The 19,953-nt window shown below is 52.2% G+C and overlaps 3 long non-coding RNA genes across 3 annotated transcripts; all 3 read left to right on the top strand.

The window, feature by feature from the left end:
• The first annotated feature begins 2,713 nt into the window (after nucleotides 1–2,713).
• Nucleotides 2,714–2,982, top strand: LOC117185656 (uncharacterized). The gene is made up of 2 exons (XR_004471129.1): nucleotides 2,714–2,874; nucleotides 2,948–2,982. It is a non-coding gene; the product is annotated as an uncharacterized lncRNA (long non-coding RNA).
• Nucleotides 2,983–7,859: 4,877 nt separating this feature from the next.
• On the top strand, nucleotides 7,860–8,128 carry LOC117185652 (uncharacterized). The gene is made up of 2 exons (XR_004471120.1): nucleotides 7,860–8,020; nucleotides 8,094–8,128. It is a non-coding gene; the product is annotated as an uncharacterized lncRNA (long non-coding RNA).
• A 4,692-nt stretch (nucleotides 8,129–12,820) lies between these two features.
• Nucleotides 12,821–13,293, top strand: LOC117183278 (uncharacterized). Its single transcript, XR_004468417.1, has 3 exons — nucleotides 12,821–13,001; nucleotides 13,050–13,113; nucleotides 13,182–13,293. It is a non-coding gene; the product is annotated as an uncharacterized lncRNA (long non-coding RNA).
• Nucleotides 13,294–19,953: the final 6,660 nt, after the last annotated feature.

Raw genomic sequence — 19,953 nt, 5'->3', positions numbered from 1 at the left:
AGGGTCACGGGAGACTCCAAGTCTCTCAACCGTGACGGGCCTCCCACCCAGGCGTCGCAGCCTCAACACCTCGTATTGGCCACGGTCCGGTTTGGGGGCAATCTCAGCCTCGAAGAGGTTGAATTGGCGGCTGCGATCGAACCGATCGGTGATCGCCCGACTATACCGGACCGTGTACCCCTCGGCCTGCATGCTGTCCCGGAACCAGTCAGAGGGCGTGGAATGAGGAAGACCTCGGATGAGGATCCTCAGCCCTCTGTCTTCCACAGGCTGATGCCCGAACTCGCCGTGCCGGATGTCATTGGCAATGGCAAGGGTGTTTGTATTGGGAGTGGCAGTAGTTGTGTTGGTTGTGGCGATGGTGCTGGTGTTAGTGGCGGTGACGGTGTTGGTGTTTGTATTTGTAATTGCGTTGGCGTCATTATTTGTATTGATATTGTCAGTATTAGTATTAGTAGTGGCAGAGGCAGAGGCTGGGGCAGGGGCATGTGTTGGTTGGGCAGATTGCGGCAGGGCAGCAGGATCGGCAACTGTGTTGGTGTTGGCTGTATTCGTTTTCCGTTTCTGCTGCCTCTGTTGTTGCTGCCGCAGCTCGTGCTGCCTCAGCTGCTCCTGGACAATGGCCTCCAGCTCCTCCATCGTTTGCCTCTTCTTAATAGGCCTTTTGATTGGCAGCCGCTGCTGGTGATGGTGGTGATGGCGGCCCCGTCCTCTGGCCTGCTTTGTCTCAGCCACATCCTCATCGTCACTCCCACTGTCGATGAGGGCGCGGCGTCGTTTCGGTGTTGCTGGGATTGGCTGTGATTGTGGCTCTGTTTGTGGTTGTGTATTTGTTGCTGTTTGTCGTTGTATATGTGCTGGCTGGGCTATGGCTCGGATCGACCCGTTGCTCGAGCTCGAACCAAGTTCGATTCGCAACGGGTTCGATCCGTTCGTGTATGTGTATGTGTCTGCCCGTTGGCCGATTTGGCGCTCTGCTCCTGCGCTTCGGCTTGCCGGCTCTCCTCCGTCTTCTCCCTCTCCCGTTACTCCCGAACGGTTTTGGATGTTCGAGAGCGTGAGAGGCGGGAAAAGCGGCAGCGAGAGCGGCGTCCTATCGGCCTTTCCCTTTGTGTTTGGCGGGTTTTTTGGATTTGGCGGAGTTGCGGGATTTGCGGTGGGTATTCCTGTTGGTATTGGCGCTGGTGTTTTTATGGGGCTCGAGGGGGGAGTGGCTGTGGCCGTGGATATGTCGGCCATGGCAGTGGCTGGGTACTCACACGATGGGTGACTGTGCCGACGTCGCTCTGTATTGGCTGGGGCGTTGGTGTTGGTATTGGCGCCTGCGCCGAGGGCTCTGCTGCTGCTGCTGCTATTGGCGGTGTTTGTGTTGATGTTGTTGGCTGCTGCTGCTGCTGCTAGGGCGCCTCTGCGGGCCGCTCTGCCGCCGTCGCTGTGGCGTCTGTTCGACCCTCGTCTGGCCATTCCTTTCGTCATTGTTGTTGTTGCTGGTGTTGGTCCCTTTACCGTTTGTTAAATTAGTTGCACTTAATTGGTTCTTTGTGTTTGTATTTAATTTATTTATTGGCACTTTCTTCTCTTTACACAGTTTGTCTCTATTTGGTTTGTGTATTTCTATTTGGTTTGTGTAACTCTATTTAGTTTGTGTAACTCTATTTAGTTTGTGTATATTTCTATTTAGTTTGTGTATCTAAATTATTGTTAAATTTTATTGGGGAGCAGAAAGCTTGTCGGTAGTAGTAGTAGCGGTGGTGGTGGGGGGGAGGGGACTTTTTGTCATGTCAGCGGGGGGGGGCACGGCACAGCACGGCACGGCACACGACAGACAGCACAAAAAAGAAAACAGGGCGCAACACAGAAAAACACAACGGAAATGGCGACACGGCAAAGACGACACGAAAAAAAACGGTGATGGCACGTCCGACGATCACAACCTCTCGAGCGGGCGGATGAGATGAGAGTGGCCTGGACGAGGTTCATGGTGGAACACTCATGTGTCCGCCAACTCCCATGCTCTCCACACTCGAGAGACCCGATCGCCGATCGTCATTTACCGGTGCTCTCACCCCCGGTTCCACTTTCACACACCCCAATATTGAGTGAGATGAAAATGGTCCGAGGGCAGCAGCACCGACAAGTAGGCAATGAAAATTTTATTGGCTGTTTGCATTAGTGGCTGTGTGTTTGTTGTTGGCAATGGCTCATGTCTTATGTTTTCTCTGTGTTTTTTGTATTGGCTGCTCTGTTGTAAGGGGATGGGATGGGAAGGGGAAAAATGCCTGCTCCCGTATAACCGCCCGGATACTTTAAACTTCCGGATCGTAAGATCCGGGCGCGTGTAGCTCCGAAGAGACGACCGCATAGCATCTTGTGGGGGTTGAAGTGGCTTTGTTGGGGCGTGTGGCAGAATGGCGATGGCTGGCAGTGTTAATTTTGGTCCTGCTCAGCCTCATTTGGATTTTTAGTGGCATTTATGGTGGTGGGTGGGGGTGGGTGTGGAATTGGCTGGGCGTAAATTGCCGAAGTTGGCGGCCGATAACACACTTGGCATTGATAAATGCATTTGAATTTGAAATGGCTTTTGTGTGTTATCGGTCAATGGTCTGGTATTTGCGTGGTATTTTTTGTGATACCACATGTCAAGGGGAATATGGGAATGGCAGATAGGTGGGGAAGAAGAGGAAAAGGTAACAAACTAATCAGAAAACTACTAATAATTTACAATTAACTACAAAAACTACATTAATTTACAAAAACTTATTTCTAATATCACAGGCAAGTATCTAAAACTATGGACAAACTATCTACGGACATGCAAAAACTACAGAAAACAACAGGATTGACATCTACAACAAAAACATTGATGCAGACAAGGTAAAATAAACAATAATTGACATACATTTACAACATATAAACATATTAATCATATTTATTTTATTTCTAACAGGAGGACAAACAACAACGGAGCACCGGCGGGCATAACAAACGCAATGCGAACATTGCGCTGTATACCGGCCGGCTCCGTTGTCCCCCTGTGTGTTGTTTAGTGGCTGGCTGGATTCATGGTGCTTGGCGTGCATCGTGGGCTATGATGGTGTTGTTGGCGAGCGGCTCTGTTCCGGCCGCCCACGTTGCATCTGTCGCTGGTAGGTGTTGGCTGCTGCACTCGAGTGGCACTGGTCCGGCCACCCAACTGCATTGTCGTTGGCATTGGCATCGACGTGTGATGCCAACGATTTGTGTTGATTGGCCGCATCAAAGTGGCTGCTGGTCCGGCCACCAGGATGCGTTGTCGATTTTGTTGATTGGCCGCATCCGAGTGGCTGCTGGTCCGGCCACCAGGATGCGCTGTCAGTTGGATTGGCCTGGCCTCCTCGGCCACGTTCGTCGTAGGTTTGTAGTGGCGTTTTGGATGGCTGCTGGTCCGGCCATCCAGATGAGGTGTTCGTTTTGGCGTTTGATTTTTAATTTTCCTTTATTTGCAGGTACTTGATGGCGTTTGGATGTTGTTGCTGGCGACCCTTGTCTGGTTGGTGTTGGCGGAAAACAGCAGGTGAGTATTTTGTGTTTTGGCAGTCTGCTTCTCCCTCCTGTTTCTCCTTCTTCTTTTGCAGGATTTGCTGGCGTCCGGCGGCCCCACACCAGGCCATCCCGTCCTCACATAATTGGCATGAGAGACGGGTGCGACCCAGCGGAGCGGCAACAGGCGCCAGCATCTGCATCGTCGTTGGAATGGCTGCTGTTGGTTGAGAGTGGCGTGACGTCACGGCCATGGTGTGGTGGCAGCGTCGTCAGAAAAAGGCCTCTTTTTCCGCCCAATTGGCAGGAAATTGTCAGTATTGATGGCGAGGCAGCTTCTTGATGGTCAGCTCTGTCTGGTGATTGGCAGGTAAGTGTAGTTTTCATTTGTTTTGGCAGTCTTTCTTTGTTGTCCGTATTGACGTCTTTTCCTTTGTTGCAGTGGCTGTCTCGGGAACGACGATTGGGCACATCAGTAGGCGCCGCCTGATCGCATGCTTTCGCGTGCGCTGGCGATTTGTGCCCTCCATATTTCGCCCAGTCCATCCAGCGCGTCAAATGGATCGTGGTCGGTCCATTGGTCGTCATCCTCGTCGTCAATTGCTGCGCAGTCCATATCGGATTCGGAGTCCGATATGGCTGCGGCGTCATTTTGCGTATTTGGTGCTGGTCTTGGTGATGGCTGTGTGGATGCTGCTGCTGCTGTTGTTGTCCGAAGTGGCGGCACTCCTCCCGTGCTCTCGTCCCTTGCCTGCAGCAGGTTTGTCACTTTCGTTGTAATTGCTGCCAGTTTTTCTTCCAGCTGTCTAATTTTATCAACATAACTTTTCAGATTTTGAGCGCAGCTGCCATCACACTGGGCTGCTGGCCGCTGCTGTTGCTGGTGTTGGCGTGGCGTCGGAGCACGATCCGGGATCGGCTGCATCGGCTGGACCCTCCGGTATTGGCGCCCCTCGGCCAGTGGCTGGGGATGTTGGTCGCGTTGCTGCAGTTGTGGCCGATGCTGCCGACCCAGACCGCGCTGGCGTTGCTGCTGCGGCCGTGCGTGGGGTGGCTGTGTGGGTGGCTGCTGCTGCTGAATTGGCTGTGGCGGCTGCCGTAGTGGCTGGGGCTGCTGCTGCTGCCGTCGACGCTCCCCCTCCATGGCGACCCTGTGGGCCAGGAGCCGCTGCCTGGCTGCCTTGTAGGCGCTGCAGCCCTTGTAGGCACTGATGTGAGCGCCCTGGCAGTTGGCGCATTTGGGATTTGCAGCCCTTGGCTTGCTGCACTCCGCCGTCAGGTGCCCACCCGCGCATTTCATGCAGACAGCAGCTCGTCTACAATATGCGCGGGTGTGGCCAAACACCTGACATCGATGGCACTGGGCAGGGTCACGGGAGACTCCAAGTCTCTCAACCGTGACGGGCCTCCCACCCAGGCGTCGCAGCTTCAACACATCGAATTGGCCACGGTCCGGTTTGGGGGCAATCTCAGCCTCAAAGAGGTTGAATTGGCGGCTGCGATCAAATCGATCGGTGATCGCCCGACTATACCGGACCGTGTACCCCTCGGCCTGCATGCAGTCCCGGAACCAGACAGAGGGCGTGGAATGAGGAAGACCTCGGATGAGGATCCTCAGCCCTCTGTCTTCCACAGGCTGATGCCCGAACTCGCCGTGCCGGATGTCATTGGCAATGGCAAGGGTGTGTGTATTGGGAGTGGCAGTAGTTGTGTTGGTGTTGGTTGTGGCGATGGTGCTGGTGTTAGTGGCGGTGACGGTGTTGGTGTTTGTATTTGTAATTGCGTTGGCGTCATTATTTGTATTGATATTGTCATTATTAGTATTAGTAGTGGCAGAGGCAGAGGCAGGGGCAGGGGCATGTGCTGGCTGTGCAGATTGCGGCAGAGAGGCAGGAGCGGCAACTGTGTTGGTGTTGGCTGTATTCGTTTTCTGTTTGTGCTGCCTCTGTTGTTGCTGCCGCAGCTCGTGCTGCCTCAGCTGCTCCTGGACAATGGCCTCCAGCTCCTCCATCGTTTGCCTCTTCTTAATAGGCCTTTTGATTGGCAGCCGCTGCTGGTGATGGTGGTGATGGCGGCCCCGTCGTCTGGCCTGCTTCGTCTCAGCCACATCCTCATCGTCACTCCCACTATCGATGAGGGCGCGGCGTCGTTTTGGTGTTGGTGGGATTGGCTGTGATTGTGGTTGTGTTTGTGGTTGTGTATTTGTTGCTGTTTGTCGTTGTATATGTGCTGGCTGGGCTATGGCTCGGATCGACCCGCTGCTCGAGCTCGAACCAAGTTCGACTCGCAACAGGTTCGATCCGTTCGTGTGTGTATGTGTAGCTGCCCGTTGGCCGATTTGGCGCTCTGCTCCTGCGCGTCGGTTTGCCGGCTCTCCTCCGTCTTCTCCCTCTCCCGTTACTCCCGAACGGTTTTGGATGTTCGAGAGCGTGAGAGGCGGGAAAAGCGGCAGCGAGAGCGGCGTCCTATCGGCCTTTCCCTTTTGATTTGGCGGGTTTTTTGGATTTGGCGGGGTTGCGGGATTTGCGGTGGGTATTTTTGTTGGTATTGGCGCTGGTGTTTTTATGGGGCTCGAGGGGGGAGTGGCTGTGGCCGTGGATATGTCGGCCATGGCAGTGGCTGGGTACTCACACGATGGGTGACTGTGCCGACGTCGCTCTGTATTGGCTGGGGCGTTGGTGTTGGTATTGGCGCCTGCGCCGAGGGCTCTGCTGCTGCTGCTGCTATTGGCGGTGTTTGTGTTGATGTTGTTGGCTGCTGCTGCTGCTGCTAGGGCGCCTCTGCGGGCCGCTCTGCCGCCGTCGCTGTGGCGTCTGTTCGACCCTCGTCTGGCCATTCCTTTCGTCATTGTTGTTGTTGCTGGTGTTGGTCCCTTTACCGTTTGTTAAATTAGTTGCACTTAATTGGTTCTTTGTGTTTGTATTTAATTTATTTATTGGCACTTTCTTCTCTTTACACAGTTTGTCTCTATTTGGTTTGTGTATTTTCTATTTGGTTTGTGTATATTTCTATTTAGTTTGTGTATTTTCTATTTAGTTTGTGTATATTTCTATTTAGTTTGTGTATCTAAATTATTGTTAATTTTTATTGGGGAGCAGAAAGCTTGTCGGTAGTAGTAGTAGCGGTGGTGGTGGGGGGGAGGGGACTTTTTGTCATGTCAGCGGAGGGGGCACGGCACAGCACGGCACGGCACACGACAGACAGCACAAAAAGAAAAACAGGGCGCAACACAGAAAACACAACGGAAATGGCGACACGGCAAAGACGACACGAAAAAACGGTGATGGCACGTCCGACGATCACAACCTCTCGAGCGGGCGGATGAGATGAGAGTCTCAATTTTATTGGCGTCGGCGATTAATTCAATTACTTTGCGTCCGACGATCGCGACCTCTCGAGCGGGCGGATGAGATGAGAGTCTCAATTTTATTGGCGACGGCGATTAATTCAATTTATTTACGTCCGACGATCGCGACCTCTCGAGCGGGCGGATGAGATGAGAGTCTCAATTTTATTGGCGTCGGCGATTAATTCAATTACTTTGCGTCCGACGATCGCGACCTCTCGAGCGGGCGGATGAGATGAGAGTGGCCTGGACGAGGTTCATGGTGGAACACTCATGTGTCCGCCAACTCCCATGCTCTCCACACTCGAGAGACCCGATCGCCGATCGTCATTTACCGGTGCTCTCACCCCCGGTTCCACTTTCACACACCCCAATATTGAGTGAGATGAAAATGGTCCGAGGGCAGCAGCACCGACAAGTAGGCAATGAAAATTTTATTGGCTGTTTGCATTAGTGGCTGTGTGTTTGTTGTTGGCAATGGCTCATGTCTTATGTTTTCTCTGTGTTTTTTGTATTGGCTGCTCTGTTGTAAGGGGATGGGATGGGAAGGGGAAAAATGCCTGCTCCCGTATAACCGCCCGGATACTTTAAACTTCCGGATCGTAAGATCCGGGCGCGTGTAGCTCCGAAGAGACGACCGCATAGCATCTTGTGGGGGTTGAAGTGGCTTTGTTGGGGCGTGTGGCAGAATGGCGATGGCTGGCAGTGTTAATTTTGGTCCTGCTCAGCCTCATTTGGATTTTTAGTGGCATTTATGGTGGTGGGTGGGGGTGGGTGTGGAATTGGCTGGGCGTAAATTGCCGAAGTTGGCGGCCGATAACACACTTGGCATTGATAAATGCATTTGAATTTGAAATGGCTTTTGTGTGTTATCGGTCAATGGTCTGGTATTTGCGTGGTATTTTTTGTGATACCACATGTCAAGGGGAATATGGGAATGGCAGATAGGTGGGGAAGAAGAGGAAAAGGTAACAAACTAATCAGAAAACTACTAATAATTTACAATTAACTACAAAAACTACATTAATTTACAAAAACTTATTTCTAATATCACAGGCAAGTATCTAAAACTATGGACAAACTATCTACGGACATGCAAAAACTACAGAAAACAACAGGATTGACATCTACAACAAAAACATTGATGCAGACAAGGTAAAATAAACAATAATTGACATACATTTACAACATATAAACATATTAATCATATTTATTTTATTTCTAACAGGAGGACAAACAACAACGGAGCACCGGCGGGCATAACAAACGCAATGCGAACATTGCGCTGTATACCGGCCGGCTCCGTTGTCCCCCTGTGTGTTGTTTAGTGGCTGGCTGGATTCATGGTGCTTGGCGTGCATCGTGGGCTATGATGGTGTTGTTGGCGAGCGGCTCTGTTCCGGCCGCCCACGTTGCATCTGTCGCTGGTAGGTGTTGGCTGCTGCACTCGAGTGGCACTGGTCCGGCCACCCAACTGCATTGTCGTTGGCATTGGCATCGACGTGTGATGCCAACGATTTGTGTTGATTGGCCGCATCAAAGTGGCTGCTGGTCCGGCCACCAGGATGCGTTGTCGATTTTGTTGATTGGCCGCATCCGAGTGGCTGCTGGTCCGGCCACCAGGATGCGCTGTCAGTTGGATTGGCCTGGCCTCCTCGGCCACGTTCGTCGTAGGTTTGTAGTGGCGTTTTGGATGGCTGCTGGTCCGGCCATCCAGATGAGGTGTTCGTTTTGGCGTTTGATTTTTAATTTTCCTTTATTTGCAGGTACTTGATGGCGTTTGGATGTTGTTGCTGGCGACCCTTGTCTGGTTGGTGTTGGCGGAAAACAGCAGGTGAGTATTTTGTGTTTTGGCAGTCTGCTTCTCCCTCCTGTTTCTCCTTCTTCTTTTGCAGGATTTGCTGGCGTCCGGCGGCCCCACACCAGGCCATCCCGTCCTCACATAATTGGCATGAGAGACGGGTGCGACCCAGCGGAGCGGCAACAGGCGCCAGCATCTGCATCGTCGTTGGAATGGCTGCTGTTGGTTGAGAGTGGCGTGACGTCACGGCCATGGTGTGGTGGCAGCGTCGTCAGAAAAAGGCCTCTTTTTCCGCCCAATTGGCAGGAAATTGTCAGTATTGATGGCGAGGCAGCTTCTTGATGGTCAGCTCTGTCTGGTGATTGGCAGGTAAGTGTAGTTTTCATTTGTTTTGGCAGTCTTTCTTTGTTGTCCGTATTGACGTCTTTTCCTTTGTTGCAGTGGCTGTCTCGGGAACGACGATTGGGCACATCAGTAGGCGCCGCCTGATCGCATGCTTTCGCGTGCGCTGGCGATTTGTGCCCTCCATATTTCGCCCAGTCCATCCAGCGCGTCAAATGGATCGTGGTCGGTCCATTGGTCGTCATCCTCGTCGTCAATTGCTGCGCAGTCCATATCGGATTCGGAGTCCGATATGGCTGCGGCGTCATTTTGCGTATTTGGTGCTGGTCTTGGTGATGGCTGTGTGGATGCTGCTGCTGCTGTTGTTGTCCGAAGTGGCGGCACTCCTCCCGTGCTCTCGTCCCTTGCCTGCAGCAGGTTTGTCACTTTCGTTGTAATTGCTGCCAGTTTTTCTTCCAGCTGTCTAATTTTATCAACATAACTTTTCAGATTTTGAGCGCAGCTGCCATCACACTGGGCTGCTGGCCGCTGCTGTTGCTGGTGTTGGCGTGGCGTCGGAGCACGATCCGGGATCGGCTGCATCGGCTGGACCCTCCGGTATTGGCGCCCCTCGGCCAGTGGCTGGGGATGTTGGTCGCGTTGCTGCAGTTGTGGCCGATGCTGCCGACCCAGACCGCGCTGGCGTTGCTGCTGCGGCCGTGCGTGGGGTGGCTGTGTGGGTGGCTGCTGCTGCTGAATTGGCTGTGGCGGCTGCCGTAGTGGCTGGGGCTGCTGCTGCTGCCGTCGACGCTCCCCCTCCATGGCGACCCTGTGGGCCAGGAGCCGCTGCCTGGCTGCCTTGTAGGCGCTGCAGCCCTTGTAGGCACTGATGTGAGCGCCCTGGCAGTTGGCGCATTTGGGATTTGCAGCCCTTGGCTTGCTGCACTCCGCCGTCAGGTGCCCACCCGCGCATTTCATGCAGACAGCAGCTCGTCTACAATATGCGCGGGTGTGGCCAAACACCTGACATCGATGGCACTGGGCAGGGTCACGGGAGACTCCAAGTCTCTCAACCGTGACGGGCCTCCCACCCAGGCGTCGCAGCTTCAACACATCGAATTGGCCACGGTCCGGTTTGGGGGCAATCTCAGCCTCAAAGAGGTTGAATTGGCGGCTGCGATCAAATCGATCGGTGATCGCCCGACTATACCGGACCGTGTACCCCTCGGCCTGCATGCAGTCCCGGAACCAGACAGAGGGCGTGGAATGAGGAAGACCTCGGATGAGGATCCTCAGCCCTCTGTCTTCCACAGGCTGATGCCCGAACTCGCCGTGCCGGATGTCATTGGCAATGGCAAGGGTGTGTGTATTGGGAGTGGCAGTAGTTGTGTTGGTGTTGGTTGTGGCGATGGTGCTGGTGTTAGTGGCGGTGACGGTGTTGGTGTTTGTATTTGTAATTGCGTTGGCGTCATTATTTGTATTGATATTGTCATTATTAGTATTAGTAGTGGCAGAGGCAGAGGCAGGGGCAGGGGCATGTGCTGGCTGTGCAGATTGCGGCAGAGAGGCAGGAGCGGCAACTGTGTTGGTGTTGGCTGTATTCGTTTTCTGTTTGTGCTGCCTCTGTTGTTGCTGCCGCAGCTCGTGCTGCCTCAGCTGCTCCTGGACAATGGCCTCCAGCTCCTCCATCGTTTGCCTCTTCTTAATAGGCCTTTTGATTGGCAGCCGCTGCTGGTGATGGTGGTGATGGCGGCCCCGTCGTCTGGCCTGCTTCGTCTCAGCCACATCCTCATCGTCACTCCCACTATCGATGAGGGCGCGGCGTCGTTTTGGTGTTGGTGGGATTGGCTGTGATTGTGGTTGTGTTTGTGGTTGTGTATTTGTTGCTGTTTGTCGTTGTATATGTGCTGGCTGGGCTATGGCTCGGATCGACCCGCTGCTCGAGCTCGAACCAAGTTCGACTCGCAACAGGTTCGATCCGTTCGTGTGTGTATGTGTAGCTGCCCGTTGGCCGATTTGGCGCTCTGCTCCTGCGCGTCGGTTTGCCGGCTCTCCTCCGTCTTCTCCCTCTCCCGTTACTCCCGAACGGTTTTGGATGTTCGAGAGCGTGAGAGGCGGGAAAAGCGGCAGCGAGAGCGGCGTCCTATCGGCCTTTCCCTTTTGATTTGGCGGGTTTTTTGGATTTGGCGGGGTTGCGGGATTTGCGGTGGGTATTTTTGTTGGTATTGGCGCTGGTGTTTTTATGGGGCTCGAGGGGGGAGTGGCTGTGGCCGTGGATATGTCGGCCATGGCAGTGGCTGGGTACTCACACGATGGGTGACTGTGCCGACGTCGCTCTGTATTGGCTGGGGCGTTGGTGTTGGTATTGGCGCCTGCGCCGAGGGCTCTGCTGCTGCTGCTGCTATTGGCGGTGTTTGTGTTGATGTTGTTGGCTGCTGCTGCTGCTGCTAGGGCGCCTCTGCGGGCCGCTCTGCCGCCGTCGCTGTGGCGTCTGTTCGACCCTCGTCTGGCCATTCCTTTCGTCATTGTTGTTGTTGCTGGTGTTGGTCCCTTTACCGTTTGTTAAATTAGTTGCACTTAATTGGTTCTTTGTGTTTGTATTTAATTTATTTATTGGCACTTTCTTCTCTTTACACAGTTTGTCTCTATTTGGTTTGTGTATTTTCTATTTGGTTTGTGTATATTTCTATTTAGTTTGTGTATTTTCTATTTAGTTTGTGTATATTTCTATTTAGTTTGTGTATCTAAATTATTGTTAATTTTTATTGGGGAGCAGAAAGCTTGTCGGTAGTAGTAGTAGCGGTGGTGGTGGGGGGGAGGGGACTTTTTGTCATGTCAGCGGAGGGGGCACGGCACAGCACGGCACGGCACACGACAGACAGCACAAAAAGAAAAACAGGGCGCAACACAGAAAACACAACGGAAATGGCGACACGGCAAAGACGACACGAAAAAACGGTGATGGCACGTCCGACGATCACAACCTCTCGAGCGGGCGGATGAGATGAGAGTCTCAATTTTATTGGCGTCGGCGATTAATTCAATTACTTTGCGTCCGACGATCGCGACCTCTCGAGCGGGCGGATGAGATGAGAGTCTCAATTTTATTGGCGACGGCGATTAATTCAATTTATTTACGTCCGACGATCGCGACCTCTCGAGCGGGCGGATGAGATGAGAGTCTCAATTTTATTGGCGTCGGCGATTAATTCAATTACTTTGCGTCCGACGATCGCGACCTCTCGAGCGGGCGGATGAGATGAGAGTGGCCTGGACGAGGTTCATGGAGGAACACTCATGTGTCCGCCAACTCCCATGCTCTCCACACTCGAGAGACCCGATCGCCGATCGTCATTTACCGGTGCTCTCACCCCCGGTTCCACTTTCACACACCCCAATATTGAGTGAGATGAAAATGGTCCGAGGGCAGCAGCACCGACAAGTAGGCAATGGAAATTTGCAATGGCTGTTTGTTTTAGTGGCTGTGTGTGTTGTTGTTGGCAAATGGCTCATGTCTTATGTTTTTCTGTGCTTTCTTGTAGTGGCTGCTCTGTTGTCAAGGGGATGGGATGGGAAGGGGAAAATGCCTGCTCCCGTATAACCGCCCGGATACTTTATACTTCCGGATCTTACGATCCGGGCGCGTGTAGCTCCGAAGAGACGACCGCATAGCATCTTGTGGGGGTTGAAGTGGCTTTGTTGGGGCGTGTGGCAGAATGGCGATGGCTGGCAGTGTTAATTTTGATCCTGCTCAGCCTCATTTTGTCTTTAGTGGCATTTGAATTGGGTGGGTGGGGGTGAATGTGTAATTTGCTGGGCGTAAATTGCCGAAGTTGGCGGCCGATAACACACTTGGCATTGATAAATGCATTTGAATTTGAAATGGCTTTTTGTGTGTTATCGGCGCGGTATTTTCCTAATTGGCGTGGTATATTTTGGTCATTAATGGCGTTGCCACTTGTCAGGTATTTGGGAATGGGTGATAGTTGGGAAAGAAGGAGAAGAAGAGGAAAGGTAAATATGCTAGAATAAATAACTAAAATTAATTAAATTACATTACAGCTAAGGACAATCTATCTACAATTACTACAAATAAGGACTACAAAACTACAGAGATATGTACAAGGTAAAACAAACAATAATTACAATACATTTACACAACAATAAACATACTTAAATATCATTTATTTTTAGCAAGAGGACAACTACAACAAAGCACCGGCCAGCATGGCAAACGCAATGCAGAACATTGCGCCGCATACCGGCCGGCTCCGTTGTCCCCCTGTGCAGAATTAGTGGCACCATCTGGATCTGTAGTGGCGATGGCTGGACTTGGGATTGGCGTGCATCGTGGGCTCTGATGGTGTTGTTGGCGAGCGGCTCTGTTCCGGCCGCCCACGTTGCATCTGTCGCTGGTAGGTGTTGGCTGCTGCACTCGAGTGGCACTGGTCCGGCCACCCAACTGCATTGTCGTTGGCATTGGCATTGGCATTGAAATGTGATGCCATCGATTTGTGTTATTGGCCGCATCAAAGTGGCTGCTGGTCCGGCCACCAGGATGCGTTGTCGATTTTGTTGATTGGCCGCATCCGAGTGGCTGCTGGTCCGGCCACCAGGATGCGCTGCCAGTTGGATTGGCCTGGCCTCCTCGGCCACGTTCGTCATCAGTTTGTATTTGCGTTTTGAATGGCTGCTGGTCCGGCCATCCAGATGAGGTGTTTGCTTTGGCTTTGGTTTTTAATATGAGTTTATTTGCAGGTACTTGTTGTCATTTGGATGTTGTTGCTGGCGACCCTTGTCTGGTTGGTGTTGGCGTGAAGACGTTTGCAGGTGAGTATTTGTGCTTTTATTGGCAGCCTCCTTCATGGTCATCCTTCTTTTGCAGGATTTGCTGGCGTCCGGCGGCCCCACACCAGGCCATCCCGCCCTCACATAATTGGCGTGAGAGACGGGTGTGACCCAATGGAGCGGCAACAGGCGTCAGCATCTGCATCGTCGTTGGAATGGCTGCTGACGTCGCGGCCATGGTGTGGTGGCAGCGCCATCAAAAAGGGGCCTCCTTTTCCGCCCATTTGGCAGGAATTGTCAGTATTGGTGGCGAGGCAGCTTCTTGATGGTCAGCTCTGTCTGTTGATTGGCAGGTACGTGTGGATTTCGTCTGTTTTGGCCGTTTTTCGTTGTTGTCTGTATTGACGTCTTTCTCCTCATTGCAGTGGCTGTCTCGGGAACGACGATTGGGCACGTCAGTAGGCACCGCCCAGGCCATCCACCTCGTCGAATGGATCGTGGTCGGTCCATTCGTCGTCATCCTCGTCATCAATTGCTGCGCAGTCCATATCGGATTCAGAGTCCGATATGGCTGCGGCGTCATGATGCGTATTTGGTGCTGGTCTTGGTGATGGCTGTGTGGATGCTGCTGCTGCTGCTGTTGTCCGAAGTAGCGGCACTCCTCCCGTGCTCTCGTCCCTTGCCTGCAGCAGGTTTGTCAATTGTGTTGTAATTGCTGCCAGCTTTTCCTCCAGCTCTCTAATTTTTCCCGCATATCTTTTCAGATTATGGGCACAGCTCCCATCGCACTGAGCTGCTGGCCGCTGCTGTTGCTGGTGTTGGCGTGGCGTCGGAGCACGATCTGGGATCGGCTGCATCGGCTGGACCCTTTGGTATTGGCGCCCCCTGGTCGATGGCTGGGGATGTTGGTCGCCATACCGATGCTGCTGCCGATGCTGCCGATCCGGTTGGTGTTGGCGTTGCTGCTGCCGATTTGGGAATGGCTGTAGATGTGGCTGCTGCTGGCGACGTTGTATTGGCTGGTGTTGCTGTTGGCTTGGCTGTGGCTGCTGTCTCCGACGCTCCTCCTCCCTGGCGACCCTGTGGGCCAGGAGCCGCTGCCTGGCTGCCTTAAAGGATGGGCATCCCTTGTATGAGCTGATGTGAGCGCCCTGGCAGTTGGCGCATTTGGGATTTGCAGCCCTTGGCTTGCTGCACTCCGTCGTCAGGTGCCCACCCGCGCATTTCATGCAAACAGCAGCTCGTCTACAATATGCGCGGGTGTGGCCAAACACCTGACATCGATGGCACTGGGCAGGGTCACGGGAGACTCCAAGTCTCTCAACCGTGACGGGCCTCCCACCCAGGCGTCGCAGCCTCAACACCTCGTATTGGCCACGGTCCGGTTTGGGGGCAATCTCAGCCTCGAAGAGGTTGAATTGGCGGCTGCGATCAAATCGATCGGTGATCGCCCGACTATACCGGACCGTGTACCCCTCGGCCTGCATGCAGTCCCGGAACCAGACAGAGGGCGTGGAATGAGGAAGACCTCGGATGAGGATCCTCAGCCCTCTGTCCTCCACAGGCTGATGCCCGAACTCGCCGTGCCGGATGTCATTGGCAATGGCAAGGGTGTGTGTATTGGGAGTGGCAGTAGTTGTGTTTGTTATGGCGTTGGTGCTGGTGTTAGTGGCGGTGACGGTGTTGGTGTTTGTATTTGTAATTGCGTTGGCGTCATTATTTGTATTGATATTGTCAGTATTAGTATTAGTAGTAGCAGAGGCAGAGGCAGGGGCAGGGGCATGTGTTGGTTGGGCAGATTGCGGCAGGGCAGCAGGATCGGCAACTGTGTTGGTGTTGGCTGTATTCGTTTTCCGTTTCTGCTGCCTCTGTTGTTGCTGCCGCAGCTCGTGCTGCCTCAGCTGCTCCTGGACAATGGCCTCCAGCTCCTCCATCGTTTGCCTCTTCTTAATAGGCCTTTTGATTGGCAGCCGCTGCTGGTGATGGTGGTGATGGCGGCCCCGTCGTCTGGCCTGCTTTGTCTCAGCCACATCCTCATCGTCACTCCCACTATCGATGAGGGCGCGGCGTCGTTTTGGTGTTGGTGGGATTGGCTGTGATTGTGGTTGTGTTTGTGGTTGTGTATTTGTTGCTGTTTGTCGTTGTATTTGTGCTGGCTGGGCTATGGCTCGGATCGACCCGTTGCTCGAACTCGAACCAAGTTCGATTCGCAACGGGTTCGATCCATTCGTGTGTGTATGTGCAGCTGCCCGTTGGCCGATTTGGCGCTCTGCTCCTGCGCGTCGGCTTGCCGGCTCTCCTCCGTCTTCTCCCTCTCCCGTTACTCCCGAACGGTTTTGATTGTTCGAGAGCGTGAGAGGCGGGAAAAGCGGCAGCGAGAGCGGCGTCCTATCGGCCTTTCCCTTTTGATTTGGCGGGTTTTTTGGATTTGGCGGGGTTGCGGGATTTGCGGTGGGTATTTTTGTTGGTATTGGCGCTGCTGTTGCTGCTGAGGCGGCCGACGCTGCCGCCTCCCATCTTTGTGCCACCTCCTCCTGGCACTGGCGGAAGCAGAATTGCTCGCCGCTATGCAGCCGGGAGTGGAGGGGCATGGCCAGTATTGGCGCTGCTGTTTTTATGGGGCTCGAGGGGGGAGTGGCTGTGGCCGTGGATATGTCGGCCATGGCAGTGGCTGGGTACTCACACGGTGGGTGGCTGTGGCGTCGGCGCTCTGTATTGGCTGGGGCGTTTATGTTGGTGTTGGCGCCTGCGCCGAGGGCTCTGCTGCTGCTGCTGCTATTGGCGGTGTTTGTGTTGATGTTGTTGGCTGCTGCTGCTGCTGCTAGGGCGCCTCTGCGGGCCGCTCTGCCGCCGTCGCTGTGGCGTCTGTTCGACCCTCGTCTGGCCATTCCTTTCGTCATTGTTGTTGTTGCTGTTGTTGGTCCCTTTACCGTTTGTTAAATTAATTGCACTTAATTGGTTCTTTGTTTTTTGGTCATTTATTGGCACTTTCTTCTCTTTACACAGTTTTCTCTATTTGGTTTGTGAATATTTCTATTTGGTTTGTGTATATTTCTATTTAGTTTGTGTATATTTCTATTTGGTTTGTGTATTTTCTATTTCGTTTGTGTATATTTCTATTTGGTTTGTGTATTTTCTATTTAGTTTGTGTATATTTCTATTTAGTTTGTGTATCTAAATTATTGATAGTTTTATTGGGGAGCAGAAAGCTTGTCGGTAGTAGTAGTAGCGGTGGTGGGGAGGAAGGGACTTTTTGTCATGTCAGCGAGGGGGCACGGCACAGCACGGCACGGCACACGACAGACACCACAAAAAAGAAAACAGGGCGCAACACAGAAAAACACAACGGAAATGGCGACACGGCAAAAACGACACGAAAAAACGGTGATGGCACGTCCGACGATCGCGACCTCTCGAGCGGGCGGATGAGATGAGAGTGGCCTGGACGAGGTTCATGGTGGAACACTCATGTGTCCGCCAACTCCCATGCTCTCCACACTCGAGAGACCCGATCGCCGATCGTCATTTACCGGTGCTCTCACCCCCGGTTCCACTTTCACACACCCCAATATTGAGTGAGATGAAAATGGTCCGAGGGCAGCAGCACCGACAAGTAGGCAATGGTAATTTAATGGCTGTTTGCATTAGTGGCTGTGTGCTGTTGTTGTTGGCAAATGGCTCATGTCTTATGTTTCTCTGTGTTTTTTGTATTGGCTGCTCTGTTGTGAGGGGATGGGAAGGGAAGGGGAAAATGCCTGCTCCCGTATAACCGCCCGGATACTTTATACTTCCGGATCGTAAGATCCGGGCGCGTGTAGCTCCGAAGAGACGACCGCATAGCATCTTGTGGGGGTTGAAGTGGCTTTGTTGGGGCGTGTGGCAGAGTGGCGATGGCTGGCAGTGTTAATTTTGGTCCTGCTCAGCCTCATTTGGATTTTTAGTGGCATTTATGGTGGTGGGTGGGGGTGGGTGTGGAATTGGCTGGGCGTAAATTGCCGAAGTTGGCGACCGATAACACACTTGGCATTGATAAATGCATTTGAATTTGAAATGGCTTTTGTGTGTTATCGGTCAATGGTCTGGTATTTGCGTGGTATTATTTGTGATACCACATGTCAAGGGGAATATGGGAATGGCAAATAGGTGGGGAAGAAGAGGAAAAAGGTAATAAACTAATCAGAAACTACTAATAATATACAATTAACTACAAAAACTACATTAATTTACAAAAACTTATTTCTAATATCACAGGCAAGTAACTAAAACTATGGACAAAACTATCTACGGACATGCAAAACTACAGAAAACAGCAGGATTGACATCTACAACAAAAACATTGATGCAGACAAGGTAAAATAAACAATAATTGACATACATTTACACACATATAAACATATTAATCATATTTATTTTATTTCTAACAGGAGGACAAACAACAACGGAGCACCGGCGGGCATAACAAATGCAATGCGAACATTGCGCTGTATACCGGCCGGCTCAGTTGTCCCCCTGTGTGTTGTTTAGTGGCTGGCTGGATTCATGGTGTTGGCGTGCATCGTGGGCTATGATGGTGTTGTTGGCGAGCGGCTCTGTTCCGGCCGCCCACGTTGCATCTGTCGCTGGTAGGTGTTGGCTGCTGCACTCGAGTGGCACTGGTCCGGCCACCCAGCTGCATTGTCGTTGGCATTGGCATCGACGTGTGATGCCAACGTTTTGTGTTATTGGCCGCATCCAAGTGGCTGCTGGTCCGGCCACCAGGATGCGTTGTCGATTTTGTTGATTGGCCGCATCCGAGTGGCTGCTGGTCCGGCCACCAGGATGCGCTGTCAGGTGGATTGGCCTGGCCTCATCGGCCACGTTCGTCGTTGATTTGTAGTGGCGTTTTGGATGGCTGCTGGTCCGACCATCCAGATGAGGTGTTTGCTTTGGCGTTCTATTTACAATTTTGTTTGTTTGCAGGTACTGTCGGCGTTTGGATGTTATTTGTCGCGACCCTTGTATTTGCGTATTGTCATGGCGCTGATTTTGGCAGCATCGTCCACGGTGAAGCCCCCAACTTCGCCCAACTGGTAGCAATTTGTTGGCGAGATCCGGCGGGGCTGCCGCTAGAGGGGCAGCTCTGTCCGTGAAGTGGCAGGTAAGTATGTTTTTGCGCGTTTTATCCATTTATTGCAGTTTCGTGTATTTAAGTTTTGTTCTGTTTCAGTGGCTGCCTCTGGACCTGTGCGATGGAATAGCTATAATGCCAGCGGAGGAAAACTCCATGTTTCATCCATCAGGCAGCAAATGGTCGTTGCTTGTGTCGAGTCGGCTTCTGGAAGTGTAGCTCTGTCTGTTAATTGGTTATTTGGTTTGTTATTTGGTCGTTTTCTTGTTTTTTTTTGTACATTGTCGTTAGATTGTATTATTAATTTACATTTCTTTCAGATGGCTGTGGCATGGAATCATCGTCAGATATTGTGATTGTACTTGGGCAATAATCAGGTATGACCAGCCTTTGTACTGCTAGTGGTTGGCCTCTCAGTTGTTTTATAGCGCTATCTTTTGTTAGTTCGCCTTTTGCATATCGTCTTTTTAGCATATTTATTACAGTTTCGCAGTATCTGCTGACTGGTTTCATTGCCCTTTCTTGTTGCTGTTTAGCGAGATTTCGGGCTACTGCGTCCGCCTCTTGTCTTGTGCGTTCCTCCTGTTGGAGTCGCAGGAGTGTTGGCAGGGATTGGCTATCAGTTAGAGTTGTTTGGTATGGTGTCGTCTTCTGAAGGGGGATTATATATTCTTTTTGCTGATGTGTATATCTTATTCTTGTTAGTCTTGCCAATGTTGTCGGTTTTATTATTAATTTTCTCGCCTCTGGATTTGGGTGGATGGCGAGGGAGTTGGCATATCGTTGGCTTGCTTTTTGATATGTGTCCTCAATTGTGTGTATGTTGTATTTTTCCCTAAGCACTTCATTTCTTGTGTAGCGTCCAGCTAGTAGTGCATTTCTGATTATTTTGTTCTGCTGTCCCTGGATTCTTCTTATTTGCGTTTTACATGTCAGGGCCCCCCACACCGGGAGAGTGTATTGCCAGAGGGGGGCAATAAGTTGTTTTATTATCAGCGCCTTGCTTGTTTTCTTGAGCTTGCTCCTGCCACCTATGAGCCAGCTCAGCTTTTTGGCCCTTGCCCACATTTT

The sequence above is a fragment of the Drosophila pseudoobscura genome, chromosome 2 (assembly GCF_009870125.1).
Source record: "Drosophila pseudoobscura strain MV-25-SWS-2005 chromosome 2, UCI_Dpse_MV25, whole genome shotgun sequence".
Taxonomy (NCBI): domain Eukaryota; kingdom Metazoa; phylum Arthropoda; class Insecta; order Diptera; family Drosophilidae; genus Drosophila; species Drosophila pseudoobscura.
Note: the sequence above shows the minus strand (reverse complement) of the source record. Positions and strands in the feature narration are given on the sequence as shown.